This window comes from Stegastes partitus, unplaced genomic scaffold (genome assembly GCF_000690725.1).
Source record: "Stegastes partitus isolate 25-593 unplaced genomic scaffold, Stegastes_partitus-1.0.2 Scaffold325, whole genome shotgun sequence".
Taxonomy (NCBI): Eukaryota; Metazoa; Chordata; class Actinopteri; family Pomacentridae; genus Stegastes; species Stegastes partitus.
The window spans coordinates 372,698-392,865 of record NW_007578056.1 but is presented as its reverse complement, the minus strand read 5'-3'; positions in this window follow the sequence as shown (position 1 = coordinate 392,865).

Sequence of the window (20,168 nt, the reverse complement as noted above, 5' to 3'; positions counted from 1 at the left end):
GAATCTTACATTCAGGTTCAGAGTTCGGTTAAGGAAAGGATGAGGATTGGGATTAAGCAGGTAGTGGTGGAAGGTAAGGCAACAAATTGAATAATAAAATACACCATTTAGTGTTTCCTTCCATAAGGTTTCATATAAAATATTTCTAATCTGATGTTATTATTGAATTACAACATTCTTCGTCTTCAAAAATGGCTACAAATTCACTCAATTATGAAATTCTCAGACCAATTAATCAGGAGTATTGCACACAAGAGTCAGTAGGAACCTCCTCCATCTTCTTGGAGGCTCAGTCAGCAGTTATTATCCATTCTAGTCACAGATAAACAGAAAGTAGCCGTGACAAGCCTTGAACAGGTGCATATGAAATCTCAAAATGAAGCTTTGTATCATGTGGTAAGTGTAAGGTGTACTTTCAGCCTAATCCTGATCTTTTTCAAAATCTAACTACTTAGTATTGGTGCCCAATGCCAAACACCAACTGAAGAGGCAAGTACACAGAGGAAAAACAGCGAGTGCAAGTGGAAACGGGACTTAAATATGGTCCAAGATGCAACATGAAGTCTATTGGCTGAAAGTCTGCTGACTTGGTCCAGTGTTACACTTTGGCATCTGCAAGTATGTGAGCATGTGAAGCAATTACATTACAAGGACAAGTGTGCCTGAACACCTGAATGCAGACAAAGCCGACTGCACATGTATGGAACGGTGGACTTAAGTGGACCAGAGAAGCAGCATAATAACAACAATGATGTGTCTGTGGTGTCTACAGTTGTCCATGTATGTGTCCTCGAGAGCAAGACAATTGTCTGCAGGCCGGTTATTGCACACATAACAAATAATAGTTTTTTTTCCATTAAAAATGTGTCATAAATGAAGAAAAATTACTTTTGCTCAGCATCAGGTCTCTCCCTCTTTTCAAAGAAGCTCTCCAGAGAAGTTTGTGTTTTTATTCATTTTGGCAGCAGTTAGACTGATGGCTTTGCTTAAAGGCAGGGCATGAAAACTGACACAGTCAAGTGTGGGAAACAAGCACAAGCAGAAGTGACAGGAAGACAAGCTAGCCATTTTTCAAAATAAAACACCCTGCAGACCCTGCTGGAAATAAAATAAACCAATAAAACGTTTTGATTCTTTCTGTGCGGTCCGCGGCCCGGTGGTTGGGGACCACTGCCCTAGAGAATATAATCAAAATTTTGTGTCAAACTGTTGAACATCCAAATGTGGACTTTTGTTATTCTTTGTAAGTTCAAAATTGTCGCTCCTCTCCCATGAAATAAGGTGACAAAGCACAAACTAGGCCAACTAGATGGCATCCAGAGTGGGTGTCAAGTTCCTGACAAACAAAATAAATGTTTTATGATCTGAAAAAGCTCTGGTTAAGGTTTGGGCACAAAAACAACTTCATGGAAAGGTCATTGTTGAGGTTAAAATTTCAGGGAATGATCATGTTAGTAGTTAAAAAACGAACAGCGGCGTTCTGTGTTTTATCCATCTGATGTGTCATTATCCGTGTTTCCATGTAACTTTCAGCCAGATTTGAAGCAAACCTCTGAAATATCACAAAAACTAAACAAAACCAACCAACAAACAAACAAAATGGCTAATTAGTCTCATGTCCATTAACATCTCTGAAACAAATAAACTAGTTTGTACTATGTCATCGGAAAGTGGCGGCTCAGGCTTTGTTATACATGCCTGCAATAAATAGAGTAGAAGAAGCTGGAAACTACCATTTTTTTCCCCCAACTGCTGAAAAAACATTGAAAAAGAGGAAAGACACAAACATCTACGAGAAGGAAATGGAGAGAAGTCTTTGGAATTATTATTAGTAGCTCGTATCGCCCATGTTTCACGTTGTCCAGAGACAAAAACAAAAAGAAGCAGGAACAGCTAATCAGTTATGTGAGTTCAACATTATGCGATGTCAGAACTTATTTTCACCTCCAGCAACTACAAAAACATTTTGCACAAATTAGGTTATGTTTGTTTGAATTGTGCTTTTGCTAATGCGATATTTCAATAAAAATACATGATAGAAACACGACTGATGACCCATCCATCCAACTCAACAATGCCTACAAGCACTGAAGCTGTTCATCACTTGAATGCGACACAATGTTATGGCGAATGTGCTGTAAATGTTTTTTTCTTGGGTCTAAAGTCTCATTTACGTTTAAGGAAAGAATGAAATGAATGTAATGGAAATGATAAAAACAGGTTTGAATGTTTATAGCAAATACTGAAGGCGTCATTCAAGGAATGTCAGGGGACGTAGTGGAAAAAAAAAAAATGTGTGAAACATATGATATGACAGTCAATAGTCTGAACACTGTTATTGAGCGTTGTCACTGAAGGCACAACATACAGAACAAATGCCAGGAGTTCCATAAGTGATGAGGTGAATAGGGCAACAACAGCAATTAAAGGCAGTCTGTTTTCTGAGTCAATGTCAGAGTGTTAGTCCCATTAATTGGTAATCCTCTATTGTATTTTGTCCTTGATTCCTTTATACACAGCTTCCTATTATCATTATTTGTTTGCTCGTCCATACGGTTCAATTATGCGGCGCTGAGGCTTTGCTAATTTGTACTGTAGGTCCCAATCATCAGGATATTTCACCTTGACTCTGAAGGACTATGCTGGCAAAATAAACACAACATAATAGTATTGACCAGGCATCACCAAATGGACGACCTCAGTACGGATCCGGAACGAGTGACGGTTCTGTCCGGACTGTGACCAATCTCTGATAAATTCACGAGAATACATTTTCATGGAGCATTTTTTCCGTCGGTCGCAGCTATAGACAGCAGGTGCTGCAGCTCCGGTTAATACTTCAATAGCGCCACTCAGTCGAGCCGAGAGCAGCAGAGCAGAGAGGAAGACAGTGAGGACAGCATGGCTTCCTCCGAAAGAAGGAAGGTTGATGAGGAAAACCGCTGTTGTGAAGATGAGTGGACAGAGAAATGTATGTTCATTCTTCCGTCAGGCAGGTCACAACCAGTGTGCCTCATATGCTCTGAAAACACGGCAACGTGAAGCACCACTACGAAACAAAGCACAGCTCTTCTGAGCAAAGTTATCCCCAGAAGTCCGAGCTGAGGGCACGCAACATAACCGAGCTGCATGACAGATCTATCTGACTCATCACACACATTTACAGCCCAGCAACGTGCAAACCAAACCTTTAATTTATTGTTTTCTGAGGATGTTGACTTTTTTACTTGAAGTGGAGGCCTTCAGGTCTTTAGGCTGGGACCTCTTGAATTTAAGAGATAAAAGGGTTGCTTGGCTCTCTCTGCACTTTTTTAAATGTATTTTATTCTGAGGTTTTTTGTTTTCTCTACTCTGAAATAAAGGCCTCATTTTTTTGTTGCCTGGGACTACTTATATATATATATATATGGTAAAAGAGCTAACTGTGTTAAACACATCCTGCACTGAAAATTGACAATAAGTATTGTTGAAACCATGAAAATCTGGCAACTGGGGAAGGCTATAAGACACAAACTGGACTTTGGTTGGGACCTTTTACTTGGAGGAAATGTTAATAACTGGACCTCAGTGACTTTTAATTGAATTCCCCTGGTATAGAAAATGTTATGAAAATGGATGGAAAGGATGACTTTATTACAACTAAGCATACATTCGCTAAATAAATAAATACAATGTTGGCTGGACTTTTCCACATACTGTAGAAACCCCTAAATGCATTTATGCTGTGCGTCTTTGTGGAAAGATTTACTCCCTACATATCAACCCACAGGTACTTAGTGTTCGCAGGATTACAAGTTGTAAACACAAAATCAGCTTGAGAGTTATTTATAGAGGCGTGCTTCCAGACTGGAGATAAACAGGAGCGCTGGGATTTATCAGGGAAACTGTTGCAGGTTGACATTCAGACACTGAAGGCTGCGGCTGAGCACAAAAGCTTATGTTAGACGAGTGCTGAGCAGCTTCACTCAAAACTGTTCTTAATATAAAATACTTTGAACTGTAATTCTTACATGAAATGCCTCATTAGGGATTTTGGAAAAGACCTAATTATTACACCCACTCTTGTGTCTTATTTAACCTTCCTGATTTAACCTATACTTGAACTACATTTAGTACTGACAACTTTTTAAGGCTTCAACTTATAGTCGAATTACACAGAAACACTTTGAAAAGTAACCAAGCATATACTGTTGTTTATCCTCAGCAAATGCCACAATAAGAATAAAAAAACACATTTAGTCAATGATCTGTCTGCTGCAATGTAGTTTATTTTTTTAACAAAGATTCCTCTAACAGCACTAAAGATCATATTTGGAGAACTTATGCAGCTACTAAAACACAGTTAGTGAGATTTTCTTGTGTTTCTCGTGTTACTGCTTGTGTTTGTCTGATGTTGTGCAGCACTGGTCAGGGTTTGTTGTGTTTGAATGTGTCAAATATAAAGTGCGACATGTTCTAGTCAGCCAGGATTCAAAACGGTTTGCGGTATGCACCTTAACCACTCAACAACAGTCCAAAAATGAAGGTTTGGGCTCAAAAAAAAGAAAAAAAAGAAATGAAAAAAGAAACGAAGAAAGAAAAAAGAAATACGCAACATTGTGAATCAATATGTTCACGTTATGACAACTTATAATATTATGTTCAGCCAACTACACTTAGTTCATGACATTAGCTTTTCTACTTTCTATTTCCCTCTTATTTACAAATTAAAACAATTAATACAAGTCATTTTGTTGGTTATCCAAGTTAGGTTGTTCCAGAAGTATTCAAAAAATAAAAAAAAATGTTATGTACTTAATAACTATGATGTTAAACACAATTTTGCAAGTTGCCATGTTTGAAAAATTAAGATGCTCCTTAAAATAAGTTGGGTTCAGTTGAATTTAATTTAAATTTGAGCTTAAATTGCACACATTTTGAAGTCAGATCAACTCATCAATATAATATTTGCGACTTAAAAGGTGTACTTAAATCAATACATTTGAATTTACGTCTTGCATGTATTTCAGCGGTGTGAACAAGTTGCTCAGATTACTTTCCAGAGAGTATCGAGTGGTCCGAAACACAGTAAGAGCACATGATGGGGCAACAGTTTAGCTCCACGGTGCAGACGAATAACGTTCACTGGGACTCGATGGCAGCACAAAAGCTATGCAGTTCTTCCAGGTAAAACCCTTCAGCAGTGAAATCGAATTTAACGCATTTAGAGCACCGACAGACCCAATGAACAGACGTTTTGAGAGCATTTGAGTTATGAAAAAGGTCTCTTTAAATCATGCACTCTGATGACAATTATTTAAAAATATATATATAGAGTGGATTCCTCCAGATTTGCATCTAATTTTGTGTGCAGTTCACACTAAACGATGTCCGCTCCTTAGACAAAATTTAAATTAAAACAAAGGCAACAGCTGCAAACGATTAGTATCTGACATCTCTGCGGTGGGATTCTGGCTCAGTCGTCTTTCAAAAGTGTTTTAAAACAGCCACACTGGAGAGTTTGCAAGCATTGAATTGCTCTTTTTCTGGTCTCGCCGCAGCATCTCAATGAGATGTGGGTCTCAACTTTGACTGGGCCACTCCAGAACTTCCGTTTTATTCATTTTAAGCCTTTTCAGAGATGCACTCGCTTTTGTGCTTGGGATCATTGTCTTGCATAACGTGTACTTGAGCTTCAGCAGACTGATGACCTGACATTCTCCTTCAGGATTTTCTGTCAGAGAGCAGAATTCATGTTTGCCTTTAATTATGGAAAGTTGCCCCGAAGCAGCGAATCGGCCCCAAAATATTACCCTGCCACCTCCATGCTTGACCATAGATGTATTGCTTTGTTGATGCCAGATTTAATGGGACTTTTGTCTTCTAAACAGTTCAGCTTTTGAATGATCAGCCCATGGAGCATTTTCCCAAAAGGTTTGAAGGTCATCAAAGTGTTTTGTGGCAAAATTTACACCTAAACTTCAATCTTCTTCTGAGTTAGCAGGGGCGCTCACCTCTTCAATCTCCCATGGACACTGTTTTTTTTCCCCCCAGTGGCACCAGCACTGACCTTTATTAAGGTTAGAGACTCCTACAGTTCCTCTGAAATTGTCTTTGGGTCTTTTGTGATTGCATAAATGAGTTCTCTCAGTGCCTTATGAGGAACTTCAGCCACATCTAAGAAGGTTATTCTAAGTCTCCTCCATGTTGCTCAGCGTGGATCTGTTGAGTCCCAGAACTTTTAAAATGTGTTTCCCATACTGATGTATTGCAATCACCATCTCCCTCATCTCTTCAGGAGTTTCTCTTCATTGTGACAGCATGCCACATGTGGGACCTTTTAGTCATGTTTCTGAAAATGGTCTAATTGATGATTTGATTCAACAGGCCTGGGTGTGTCTCATCCAGCTGACAACCAGTCATCAGTAGAGTTGGATAGGCTTTTGGATTTACTAATCAAGTTTGTTTGACACTGTTTACGATATGGTGTACACAAAAATAAAAGGAATCAAGACACTGACAGACGCATTACCGCACAACACGAAGCCAACACTAGCTGTGCTTCTATATAACTGTCAAGTGAATTTGAACAGAACTTTTGAAATGTTTCAGTAATTTAAAAAAGAAAAGAAAGAAGAAAAGTAAAGAAGAAAATTCCAGTCGGGCTTGTTTCCACTAACTGCACTGGAGCAAATAAACTAGCATAACATCGAGGAAGGTGGTGCTATAGGCTACGTTACACATTCAACAAACAGAGTAGAAGAACCAGACAACTAAAATGCTACAAAACCTCAAAGAAGAACAGTCAAAACTTTTGCGATCTACAAGAACGAAATGAGCAGAAGTCTTCAGAAATAGTTTTTAGTCTGGAAAGTTGTAATTATTCTTTCATGTCAGCTGCTACCGGCCATGTTACATGATGTCTGTAGGCGAGGACAATGAAACAATAGAAACCAGCTGATGTGAAGTAAATGTTTGCTCCATCGGAACTTGTTGAAAAAAAAAAAACTCTCAAGCGACTGCCAATTTTTTAACAAAATTGGGAAAGATGTTGTGAGTTTCACTGTTTCCATAAACTTTTTCTGAGATACTTGCATAACTGTGCATAAAAAAATATGTCACAGAAACAATGTTGTGCTTTTCTTGTTTTACTAATGCTTTTGCTGGGGAATACAAAAAGGCAAATTTTCCTTATGTGGGATCAAACAAGGGTGTCTAACTGTGACAGTCTTCCTTTCCCATAATAAAACACATCTCATCTAACACTTTATTTCACAAAAGTCTGCAGCAGAGTCATTCAAATCAATTGTGAAGTGGTAGACGTGAAGTGTAAAACATCACGTCTAAAAACAAAATCAGAATCTTGTAAGTGGGGTTCAAATCTGGAGGCAATATAGAATACAAACTCCAAAAGGACAATATACAAAGTAGCATCAAACCACATGACTTAATTCAAAATGACACAACAGACATACAAATACAATACATCCTCGGGGATTCATAAATTGGATTGATTAGATGTGAGCGTGGCAGCATGTGTGTAGCACACTGATGTGTAGAGTAACCGTGCTTCAAACGGAGGCCTAATGAAAAGGCCTTTCATGACACAGTCATCACTGCTGCCCGCCGCTTCACGGCCTCCCGAGCACAAAGTGTTCTGGACATTTTGAGGCGAAACAAACATGAGGGGAAAATAAACCCTCCAAAATAGCACACTAACACACAATGAGTAACAACGTTTTCAAAGAGCCATCAAACCCGATCAGCGTCAAGCCTATGCATGACTGGCCTCCTCCTACTGGTGTTGTAGTGCCTCTAATGTAAAAGGCTAACAGTGACTGACAACAGCGCCTGATTATTTCATCACTGAAGGTGTGCCGAATATAGCACCGACTTCACAACCTCTCAGCAAGTCGGTCGACTCACACTTTTAGCCAAAACACGTCCTCTTCCACAGTGCTCCGAGGTAAACTGAACAAGTTTAGAGACAAAGATGACCTCCTGAGATGTGTCTTTGTTCGTCTGCTTTGGCTTCGAACTGTCGCACTCTGCAAAATTAGGTCATTGTAACTGAACCAGGATAATAAAAAAAACAAAACAAAACTTATTAATCATTTATTTCACTGCTGAATAAACAAACCGAAATTACCATGCCCAAACTGTCGAGCGGCGAGGGTGTCTGCAGAGCTACACATTGGTTTTAATGAATTAACCAGCCAAAAAAGAAGATGTTCCATTCAGACAGCACAAAAGTGACTCATGTATAATTGATGAGTGACTCAGTGTAGGGACTTTCATGTCGGGGCTGGTGGGTGTTATCAGTTGGCGTGCCAATGCAAATGTGCAGCAGGCGGAGAGGCTCGGGAGGTTTGCTCCCAATCTACGAGTCCTGGAACTGTAAGAGGAGCAGCGCTGGGGATTATGTGCATTTTGGCTCCACGTTTGTTCTGACATGTATGGCAGTAGTGTTCCCAAATAATGTCACATTCTGGCCTCTGAAATATAGAAGCCATCCATTGTGGTTCCACTCGTTCCATTGTTGGTGTCTCTGGTGTTAACAGGCATGAACTACCAATTCAGAACCAAGTTGATACCAAAACTCTTAAAATGTGACCATCCTTTTTTTTTTAAGGTACTGAAAGTAGTCATAGGTAGCCAAATTTTGATTCCTTCAAAATGGCACAAGTGGAACAAAAGGTTTAATGCAACTTGTGGGGAAATAAAACACCTTAAAAGTTGTGTAGGGAGATTTTATTCATATTTGAATCAATGATAACGCTCATCGAAGGAGCTCAAAGAGAGGCATCCAGATGTGTACACAAAAAAACGCTCACAAAGGCCAACTTAACCCAAGTCGGACTAAATGTAGATAAGCACTGCTGCATGTCACACAGCTTTAGAGAACCTTTTTGTCCTTGCCGAGGCAACATGCTGTACCATTTACTCCCCTAGTGCTCAGATAATAAAGTCCTGCTCATGATGCTTTCCGAAATTGCGTTGATTTGACAAAATGTCCAAAAAATTATATTTCTATCAATGACACTAAAAAAAAAGAAAAAAAAAAAGATTTAAACTCATTTGGCTTCACTAAAGCAATGACTGTTCGGGAATTCAAGCTAAAGATGCTCAAAGTTAGATGATATGTATTAATACAGGCATCCAGATATGTACACAACACAGCATGCACAAAGGCTAGCTTAGCATGTGAGGCTAACATATCTGTTGAGGCGAACATAGCAATATATTGGATGTAGGTTTAAGCCTGCTATTCCACATTCATTTTATGCAGCCTTCACCTCCTCTTCTGCTACCTATGTGTTACCATTTCAAAATTCCCTTCACAACAGGAAACAGCAGCACCTGGGCAGCAACCAACATGTAGAAATGTTCTGCCAAAGTCCTCCTATCTTTTTTTTTTTTTCCCAGTTAATTATCCATGTCAGTGCAGCACTCACCTCCCCGCATGCAAATATTCCCCCCAAACAAATCCCCCCTTCACTTTTCTGGGTGAACACCGTTGATGCTTCCTGTTCTTAGCCCTTCCCAGGATTATTGTTATTGGGTTAAAGAAAAACAAACATGCCAGAGGTTTTTTTTTTGCTCCTATAGAAGAATGACAACGAGGGGAGCCAGACCATTCTACAGCACAATGTGTCAGTGCTAGAGGATGGTCTGGCAATGCGAGAATAACTTAGCTCATAATATGAGCTGGGTGCTGCTGACAACAACAGCAGGCTGCAAACATCACCTTTCTGCCTGTCTACATATAGTGATGTGTGTGTGTGCAGCAGCTGCACATGTTGTGAACATCTGGAGAAGGATGCTGAGCAGCAGAGACCAACACATATAATAATATGTGAAGCTTTTCAGGAGCTCAGGAAATATGACAAAAACTCACATCACAGTCCTCACAAGGAAGCGAAATGAGTGGATTTTATAATATAGTATTGTTTGTTTAAAATACTCAAAGGCTACATTTCACTGTTTTGTTTTTTTTTTCTTCATATATTGAATGCACTGAGGCCTTTGAGGATTTGCATTCTCTTACATAATTGTATATACAAAGTTCCTATATCAGGCAGTTGGGCATAGTAATGTCTTTTTTTATTACTTTAAAGCTCCCCCACAGGTTATTTCAAATAACAGATTATTAGATTTTTTTTGACACTGTTTTTTTTAAGGATCAGTTTTTATTGCTTGAAGGTTCTAGATTCTTTTTTTTTTATTTTTTTCAAATAAGACTTGATATTGACTTCCATTCATGTCATTGGTTTATTTTTTTTTGCCATTGTATCAAATTTGTTATAGAGTCAGAATTTCAGTGGCATTTGTACAATCTATTGAAATTCGAGTATTATGAAGACTCATAAAACGGACTTGTTCACCTATGTTTCGTTGCAAAACACTACGTACAACTTTGAGGTAAGCAGGCACCCAGTAAATCAATTAATCAAGTAAAGCTGCTGCTGCATTGTTCTGTAAAGAATGCCGGTGTGTTCTCACAGGCTTTCCCGCTGCAGCGCTGACTGGAAATGACTGTCGACCTCCCAAGACAACCAGGGCTGAAGACGGAGTTTCCAATAACTGAGATAATCCCAGAGGAGAAAAGTAATCCGGGCTCATGTTACAGCAACAAAATACAAAAAAAAAAAAAGAGAGAGAGAGAAAATGTGCACCAAAAAGTTTGACAGTCCTCAAAAGCACGGTGACCACTTCCATTAAAGTTTTCCCATCTGCAATCTTTAAACATTTAACAGACATAAATATAACATTTTCTATGCAATTGCAGCAGGAATGTATATGCATGTCTATGTGTTCTAAAAGGCTGCATTCAGCCACCACTCCATGACATCTTCTGGTGTCTGTACATGCTGAAATCAATTACCAGTACTCGTTACCCGGTTTAGACAACCTGATAAGCACAAATATTGACAAAGTGCAAATACAACAAATGGAGTCAGTACCTCCACTCCCCGTTTACCTGATGCCGGATAAACACTGGTACCTATGGGGGACGTTATCTATGTTTGCAGATAAAGGAAGCTGCAATTAGCATATAGATTAGTGTAGCATCTTTTGTGGATGAAACTAAAGCTGTGCAATGTAGAAAAAGCAACAATCTGGGAGCAGATTACTTTCCAAGTCACCTGGAAGTGACTTATCTCAATGTTGAATTTGTCCATCTATTAAAAACGCACAACAGGTAGACAAAAGTAACTGGTGACTGGACTTCATGTCTTCCTGCTGTCTCTGAAAACGCCTGCCTGTGTGCATCCTCATTCAAGAGCCAAATAACACTCTAATTGACTTTGCATTTTGATTTAATTTCATCCCTGTACTAAATGTGTGTGTTTTTTTCTCCCCCTGGTTGCTGACTTATTACAATAATTTACTCAGACAAGCAGCCAGTTGTTAAAAAAAAAAACATCTTCAGAAGAGAAAAAAAAAAAATCCTGGCCTCGGAAAAGACACTCCGCCTGCCAAGTCGCTAACTTGCTGAGGGCTTTTTTTTCAGGTTCTGTTAACTTTTCCCAAGCCAAAACCTCACTTAATATATTTCAATAAGACAGTTTGTTATTGCTGCATCGCTCCATCAAATAAGCAAGACGATTCAGTGCCGAGGTATTTAGGGAAACTTAGGGAGACGTATGTTGAGTTGTGCAGGATGCTAACACATTGCACTGCAACAAAGAAGTCTGTGCAGTACTTCCACCGTCAAAACTTCTGTAGAGGACAAAACGGTGCCGGCTAATAGAGTGTACAGGTTAAACAACGCAGCAGGGATAATTTGGATGCCAAAAGTGACCCATGTCATGCTCGGATCGTGCATTAATGTTCTGTTTTAATGTGTTTAGCTGGTGCAGATGGTTGCACTACTAATCCCTCTAATGTATATTGTGCTTGTTGGCTTTTAGTGCTCATTTTGTATCCACTTTAAAGGGGTGGCTAATGGGATTAAGGCAAAAATGACAGTTTAGCTTTACTTGCCAAAGACTTTCTCGCAGTTTGTTTCAAAATGCGTGAATCACCACTTCCTTAAGCCTAAAATATCATCTTCTTTGTCAGTTGATTAAATCTGCAGCCATGTAAAAGCAGACGGACTCTAAAGCGTCTAATAATATGTGGTGTTCTTTTTAAAACCAAGATTATATTCGATGCAGGCGGCAGCAGCAGGCAGTAACAAACATTTTTCAGGCTAAATTTGGCTTGTTTGAGTGCAACAACTCCATTGTCTTCCTTTTTTCCCCCCAAAAGATCCCAAAACGAGTGTTATTTTTCATCGCAATGGGAAAAGGCCTGGGTGTAAATAACCTCTGTTGTAGTCCTACATTGAAAAACAGAAATATCTCCCAAAAATATGTCACCTTCTGTGGATTTTGTTATTATTATTTCAGGGAGAATGGCTCCTTGGGAAAACAGTGTTAGATCCATTTTGCTAGATATGGTTCTTTTTTACATTTTCACAGCTGAGAAAGACACTGAAACTGAGATATGTGGACCGCAAACCCTGAGAGGGCAGAAAAAGGTCTAACTTATAGATCTTTTTAAGACATATTCCAAGTTCACATGAGGTAGGTTTGTTATTCTGATATATAGAGAGCCTTTTGGTCCTTGCAGAGGTGACAGGTTTTACCCCCCGATTTCTTAGATAACGAAGCCCTGCTCATGATGCCTTCGGATATTGCATTTTCATGACAAAATACAGACCAAATATTACATTCCTATAACCGACACTACCAAAAAAAGCACTTTTATCATTCTTGCTAAATATATCTAGTTTTTCTATTTTAAAATAGCTGTGGCCAAGGTCAGTCATGTGCAGCAATGCCCTAGTAAAGTGTCAGTTGCTATATTTTTTTACAGGCTGTCAGCTGGCTTAGTTATGGGGGAGTTCTGGCAAATTTGCCGGCAGTGTCGGCTCACTGTCGGCATCTGGACTCGGGCCAGTGTCCCCGTGCTGATTCTGGGGCATCATTCACAACTGTTTTTTTTTTTAGGAGCCCGGCCTGAGTTACTTCTTACAGCCTGCTGGATTTGGGCTGTTATTGGGTGAAATGATTTTGACTACCTGGGGAATCACAACAACATTTCAAATCATCACAACTTTGTCATTTGTTGCATTACTTTGCTGTTACTCCTTTTCAGATAACCAATCGTGTATTAGATGGGGCAGGACCTGAGACCCTGATAAACCCAGAAAACAGAGGTGAAGCTTCAAATGTGTCGTGAAAGAGTTCTATTTTAAACCAATACATAATATTGTCTTCAATCTAACCAAGTGATGTTGGTGTTCAGACCTAATCAAGCTTCAAACTTGTAGTTATTGTTGTGAAAGTGTGAACTAAAGTGTGATATTTTCCTAAACTTAACCACGTAGTTTTGTGTGAAGTGAGTGAAAACCTGAAGTAAACGAGTGAGAATGAAACTAGATTCTAAGAATAATGGTCCCGCATGAGATGAAAATTTTGATCTTCCAATGCCCCGTTTACACGTAGCAAAAATGGTGATATTTCAATGTGTCTGGGCCTTTGGTTTACACTAAAACGAAGCTACAAGTCACCAAAACGATCAAATCTGAAAACTCCGGCCACAGTGGAGATTTGGAGAAACTCCGTCTTCACGTTTGTATGTAGACAGGAGGAGACGGAGTTTGACGTCACAGTATGCGCCATTATCGTTGAAGTAACAAGAAGTAATTCGTGCCATTTGTTGTGGTTTTTCCAGGATTCTGATTGGCTAGCATGGCTTTATGCTGCTCATTACACTGCCCCCTATAGGTTTGACATGCTCATTGCAGCTCTTAACGGCGTGTTTATGCGGGTTTGTGTAATTGAAATTATTATTTTTTTAACGATATGGTGTGAACAATGTTATTTTTGAAAATGTAGATCCATTTTTGTAAATACCCGGCTATGTGTAAACGTGGCCTCAGTGAAAGTCCTGCTGCTGACCTACTACATAACAGTGTAAACTGTAAGACCTCAATAGGAATGCAGTTCAGATGTACAGGAGTGCAATTTTGGGGAGACGGGGTTGCCGTAACTATGCCTTACTCCAACATCTAAGAAGCATCATTACTTGTCCAATCAGGCCTGCATCATCTCCTCTGTGCTGTTGCCCACCATAATCTGAACCTGAGTTCAGTTACTCACACTTATTAACTCCTACTTTTACCTCTCAGAAAAAGTTCATATCTCCTCTTGTGTCTCCTGTTTTTACACTATATCATTTGTCCTGTATAGATTTTTCTTTCATGTTTGCTCTGAAAGGCGAGTTATTACAGAACTCATGCAGCTCAGATGCTGTACACAGCATGTGAGGTCAGATGTGCCAGTGCAACAGCAATTAGTCAAGTTTTCTCGGAGCAAAACACAACCCGAACTGGATAAAGAAAAGCAACCCGGCGGCTTTAGCTCATTCTCCTGGATTTGTTTTAATTGTTTGTTTTAATTTAATTGCTCCTGGTGCTCTCAGTGGGCTTAATGGGAAGTAAATCAATTTGCTGATTCTACTATAAGACTGAAAGGCACCTCATAAGTAACGCAACACTGAGCAAGCATCCAACCATAAACAATTAAATGTGTACATATCCTGCAGAGAGGACCATACGTTAAAGTCAAAGTGCTCATGGCTGCACTGAAACCCAGATGCTTTCTCAAAAATAAAATGTCTTATTAATGGTTTCAAGGCAAAAACGAATCAATATCAAGCAGAAGGTATAAATTTAAGCTGTCTGGGGGCTCGTCAAACCACTGGCGGACAAATCGGAGGTAACAGCTGCCAGTGCTGTAATTAAGGAGTAATTTCATCTTTGCTTTTAACCTTTCGACAACAGAAAATGCAATACGGGGGAAAATAAGCAAAAAAAATAAAAATCCGCAACAGACTAGTTGTCCTGTGAAACTCATTACACACCAAAAGACGAATTTTCCTGATGGATGACAAAAGGGAGATTCATGCTATTAGTGCGGCCAAATAGGAGGAGTTAATGGCACGTTGCAACACAACACAGAAAATGTCGCTGCCGTGCCACTAGGCCTATATGGCTTAATATGTGTGGGGAAGACAAAGCAACAATCCACAAGGTGACAATTTAAATCTTTCGCTTTTGAGAAAAGCAGCAGATTAAAAAAGACAAATGGGGGCCTGTGAAAGAACAAGTCTGTCTGGAGACATCCTCTTTTGTCAGAGTGTTTGGTAAATATGCTGTTGGGAATTTGAGTTTTCACTTATATATGTTTTAAACGCTTCTTGCGCTCAGATTTCCACAAGGACATGAAGTCGACAAGTAGTGGGAAATGTAGTCAGTTTAGGGGTTTAGGAATAAAAATAAAATCCAAAGTCTGGTGGCCTCTAATGTCATTCCTTTATTATTTCCTCTGATGTTATTTATTGCATGTTTGAGGTTGCCTACTCGATGGCGAACATGTCGAGAATTCAGCTTCTTGTGCATTCTGTTTTTCACAGTCCAGTCTTAAGTCCGAAACATCACAGCAAGTTTGAAAGACATATCTTCATGCACAGGTACATCAGGAAATTAGCTAAATCTAAGCCTACAATTATCACATTTAATCCAAAATGTAAAATGTTGCACTGGATCCCACAAATTCTGCTCTCCTCCATGCAACTGAGAAGCCATGAGGGACTCCGCTTCAATCAACATACATGTAACAAAAACTCGGACTTCCTAATTGAACCCGCAGGCTGCATCTACACAAAGCAAAGACGAGACAAGTATGGAAACTAATTAGAGCGATCGGGAGCAAAAATAAAACATATCTGAGCAGTAAAATAAATGCAGCGTGGCTCAAAAATGGTGCACAGGGGAGCAAGTTGGCAGCAAGTTGTTGGACAACGCATTCAGCATGGTGCAATATTTTTGAAGAGTTGGTGTGTAGAATGGTGTGAAAGGCCTGTGGGCACTTGGAAAAATGTTGTCCTTTTTTTCCAAATATTACTTTTTTTTGTTTGTTTTTTTTAATTTATGGCATGATGAAGTTCTCTATACTTGTACTCATGGTTGTGCTGTTTCCATAGAGATGTAGGACTTTATATTAACGAAAAATGAGTCCACAGTGAGAAAAAAATGTGTCCAGAGGAAAAAAACTGCCCAGAAAATACTTGGCATTAAGAGGGTTGATATTTAAAACCCCACCCAGACGGATATGAACTTCTTTAATTAAGAATCCTTATGGTTGGTTATGGTTGTGCTGTTTTACTAGAAATATAAATCTACTGTTCAACCATGTCTTATCTAGACTACGTATTGGTTTCAGACGACACAAACGCCAAAAACAGCCCCAAAATACCAAAACATGTGAATGACAGGAATCATGCAAATTAGCTGTATAAACAAGTGCAGTGTAAACAAAGACGACCCGTTCATTCATTAGGCCCATAAACGTCTGTGTGGCATCTATTAAAAATGCAGCGCTTTCACTGGACTTTTTAATGATCGCTGCGCACACGTCAAGTAGCTGCCACCAGTTTTTTTTCCCCGAGGTGGCCATCTAATGAGTCTGTCCCCTGTCTGTGCAATCAATGCATTTCTTAATGTGTTTTGTCATCAATTATTGACTCTCTGCTCATTACTCGGACACAAACTCTCAGCTGAGCGCTCAAACGCAAACGTTCATATGGAATATGTACAAGCGGGACGATGCAGATAAGAACGTTTCTATAATCTCTGTCACCATGCTCGTGTTGCATGTCAGAAAATGTCACTTTTCAATTAAAACTGTTCTATTATGTTCGTTTTTTGGGGGGTTGTAATGAAGTAGCCGGCTGGATTTAAATGAGTAGTCGGCTGTTTTGCTGACAGCTGGTGTTGCTCGCACCAAAATAAAATTGCAATTTGGTTTGTCAGACTTAGATTTGTAAGTCAAGCATTGCTGATTTAAGTTTTTCAGTGCCTGTATGGCTTAAAAATCATCCTTTTTTTCCACTGCCTACTCTACGATGGCATCTCATTTTTGCACTTTTGCTATGTTTAAATGTGAATTTTAAACTGCAAATGATTAAAATGTCAAATCTATGTCCATTACTATTTTGTAAAGCACTTTGAATTCCCTCTATGATTGAAATGTGCTATACAAGTAATTGTGCCTTGGCTATTAAAGCTCACATATAAAAGATTATGTAAGAATATATGTCCTTTCAGTAATTGTCAGCATTTTCTTACAATGAGCCAGCCTTTGTTCTTCCAGCTCTGTTTTATCACAACAGCATGAAGTCGGACAAACACTTGATGTTTTGAAGATATTGTATAATTCATATAAAGGAATGTTTGCAAGTTATAGAAACACTAATTCATCATATTTATGTTCTCTGACAGAAAAGGCAAAGCAAACCAAGAAAAGTAAAAGAAAAGCTCACGTTGGAATAAAAACTAAGCTGTAGCGTGGAACAAACAAAAAAACTAAACAGAAAAACACAGCGTTTATGTTTTAAATTTCTCTTCTTGATGCATTTAGACTGAATCGCATTAAGAACTTCAAATATCAGTTTAGTTTAGTGCTAAAAAAACCCCCCAAAAAGACAGAGATGAATAGAAATATGTAAACACTTTTCTGGAAACTGCACCTCTTGTCTGTATGAAAACAGGGCTGATGTGGTTGTAAATTAATGTTTGTTCCTGTTCAAAAATGAACTCAGACTCAACATCTGTTACTTCCACTCATGTCTAAGTGAATAAAACATCAACACGATTGATATTCACAAGTCTAAACTGAATATTTCGTGTCATCAAATGTAAATCTACAGCTCATACGTGCCGGCGCTACATGAAGCACACTAAGCTGACATCCAACTGCTGAGGATTCGAGTCATAATGTCGGCCACCTTTTTTATTTCTCCCCTCATTTAGTTAAATGCCGCTTTGCGCAGTAAACTGAGACCACGGGCTTCCAAGATCATAAAACTGGCACCAACGAGGGTGACATGCTCCATCTGCACATCAGCTTAAAGCACTCAGAGCTTAATGCGGCCTTCATCCAATAAGACGAAACAACTGGGACCTTCCAGAATACGATTTGTTTCCAGGTGAAAGTAACTGACAGCCACAAAGACGTGACCTTGGTTAAGTCCAAGCTTGTGAAAAGCTCTCTACTATGAAATTATAGCGTGTTAGTGTGCTGAGAATATAAGAATCATATTAATGGATTATTTTGAGCCTTATTACCGTCAAACATGTATTGGTACTGAGAAGACCCTGTTGTTCCTCTCTGTCTCCTATTTGGTGGATAATCACGCTACAAGTTGTACAGCTACTCATGTGTTTTCACTGTGCCGCGGAGGATGTAAAATGAAAATACAACGTTGCCATGGAGTCGGTGATTTAGCTTTGGACCACAACCTGAGACCTGTTTTGTTTTAAAGTCAATGAGCCCGAAGCTATTTTCAGGGTAATTTCACTGCTTTTACTTGTAAGCTCTTATCTTGGTTCAGTAAGGGTTGGCCATACATGCTGTACTTTGTTTTATTCTGAATATTTTGAGATATCTAGATCCTCCACCACTTGATGTGACAATACTCACAGATTTTCTGCATTTGCATTTATAGCAAGGGATATTGTATGAGTTAGAAATTTGGAAAAATATACAGACATAATTATTTTATTTACGAAGGCGTTCACACATAATAGTCTACTTGCAGAGGTGGAAAACAAGGGGCCCCGAGAGTCTGGAATGAAAAGCAAATCAATTATTTTGTGTTAATCTTTCAACCAAAGTGGGATGTAATATCAGCTGTGTGTTGGAGACAATGCACAAATTTCAAAACTGGATCACTTATTACATTATGAAACCATAGAAACGTTGAGACTTACTCAACCGAGAAGCGGGAGTGTGAAAACGGGTGAAGGAATTATTATCAATATTAGTTTGCAGACGTATGAACTGTCCTTATAACAGTATGACTTTGCTATTGACAAAAACATAGATACTGAAATATCTATGCATGTTAATGCTTATAATATCTGTGCATGAATTACTCATGAACTCAACGTTGAGTTCATGAGTAATTCAAACAAGAGTAACAGGTGTGAAGATGGATGGAGAGCTGCAGGCAACTATTATTAAATTGTATGTAAATTCAAAACAATTTTTCTCATTGACACTTTGTCGCACATGCGGGCATCGTTGGAAAAGTCAAGTTGTGCCGTTTCATTTGATGTGTGCTACACCTCTCTGCAGATAAAGACTTCAAGAGCAATTCAGCTGAGAAGAAGGGAAGTGAACTTGGATGCAACGTGCGTCCATCATGCTCTAGGAATCAGTCTGTAGTGTTCCCTTCGGATGTACACAAACTATCATTGCATTAAAGGAAACCTGCGCAGGTATTATGAGAAATCATGCATGGGTGTGCTTGTGCTGTATTGGTATTTATTGTTATTCTGCAGGAGAATCTGTGGTAATTTCCTCAATGTGCTGTGGCCCACAGGGAGGCTGAAGGCAAACTCTCAGAATTATATATATAAATATATTGGGTTTTTGTTTTCTCTTTTATGAATTCTAAGTGGATTTTTCACAATTTGTGACTTGTGTAAAGTGTCACGTCATACATGACTTAAAATATATATGTTTCATGTCTCTGTTTTATGTTAATATTTAACTGTGGCGTGACTCAGACTATGAATTTTGACACAAATTGCTATAATCGGGCGCTGGGGATATTTAAGTGCCTCCACTGTGTCAGAGCCTCTGCTGCTGCTCCGGCTGTCGACCATGAGAAGGGCAAACCTTTCGGCCAAATGAAATAACTCATTTTAGAGCGCTGGCATACACCTGTTTCTTCCCCCTCATGTAATACCTTCGCCTCCTCTGAGACTAAAACTCAGCTCATTGGAGACCTGCTCGCCACAAGGCTTGACCTGATTTGAGCTGATGGTACTTGGTCACCACGGATACTGAGAAATGCTCTGCTGAATGAAGTTGTGCTATTTGGAGCTCGGCCAACAATGTTATTAATAATTAATACCATAAGCAGGATGCTTGTGGAGTCTCTATATCCTAATGAGCACATTCAATTATAGTCTACAAACGAGAAGCTAAACTGTTTCCCCACTTGAGCGGAATCACCTTTATTCTTCCCTGTAGCATGACACCAAAGCACCAAGCATTTGTTTTGACTCATTTGATTATTTGAAATAACTGTTTTTTTTGTTGTTGTTGTTTTTTAATGCCACATAC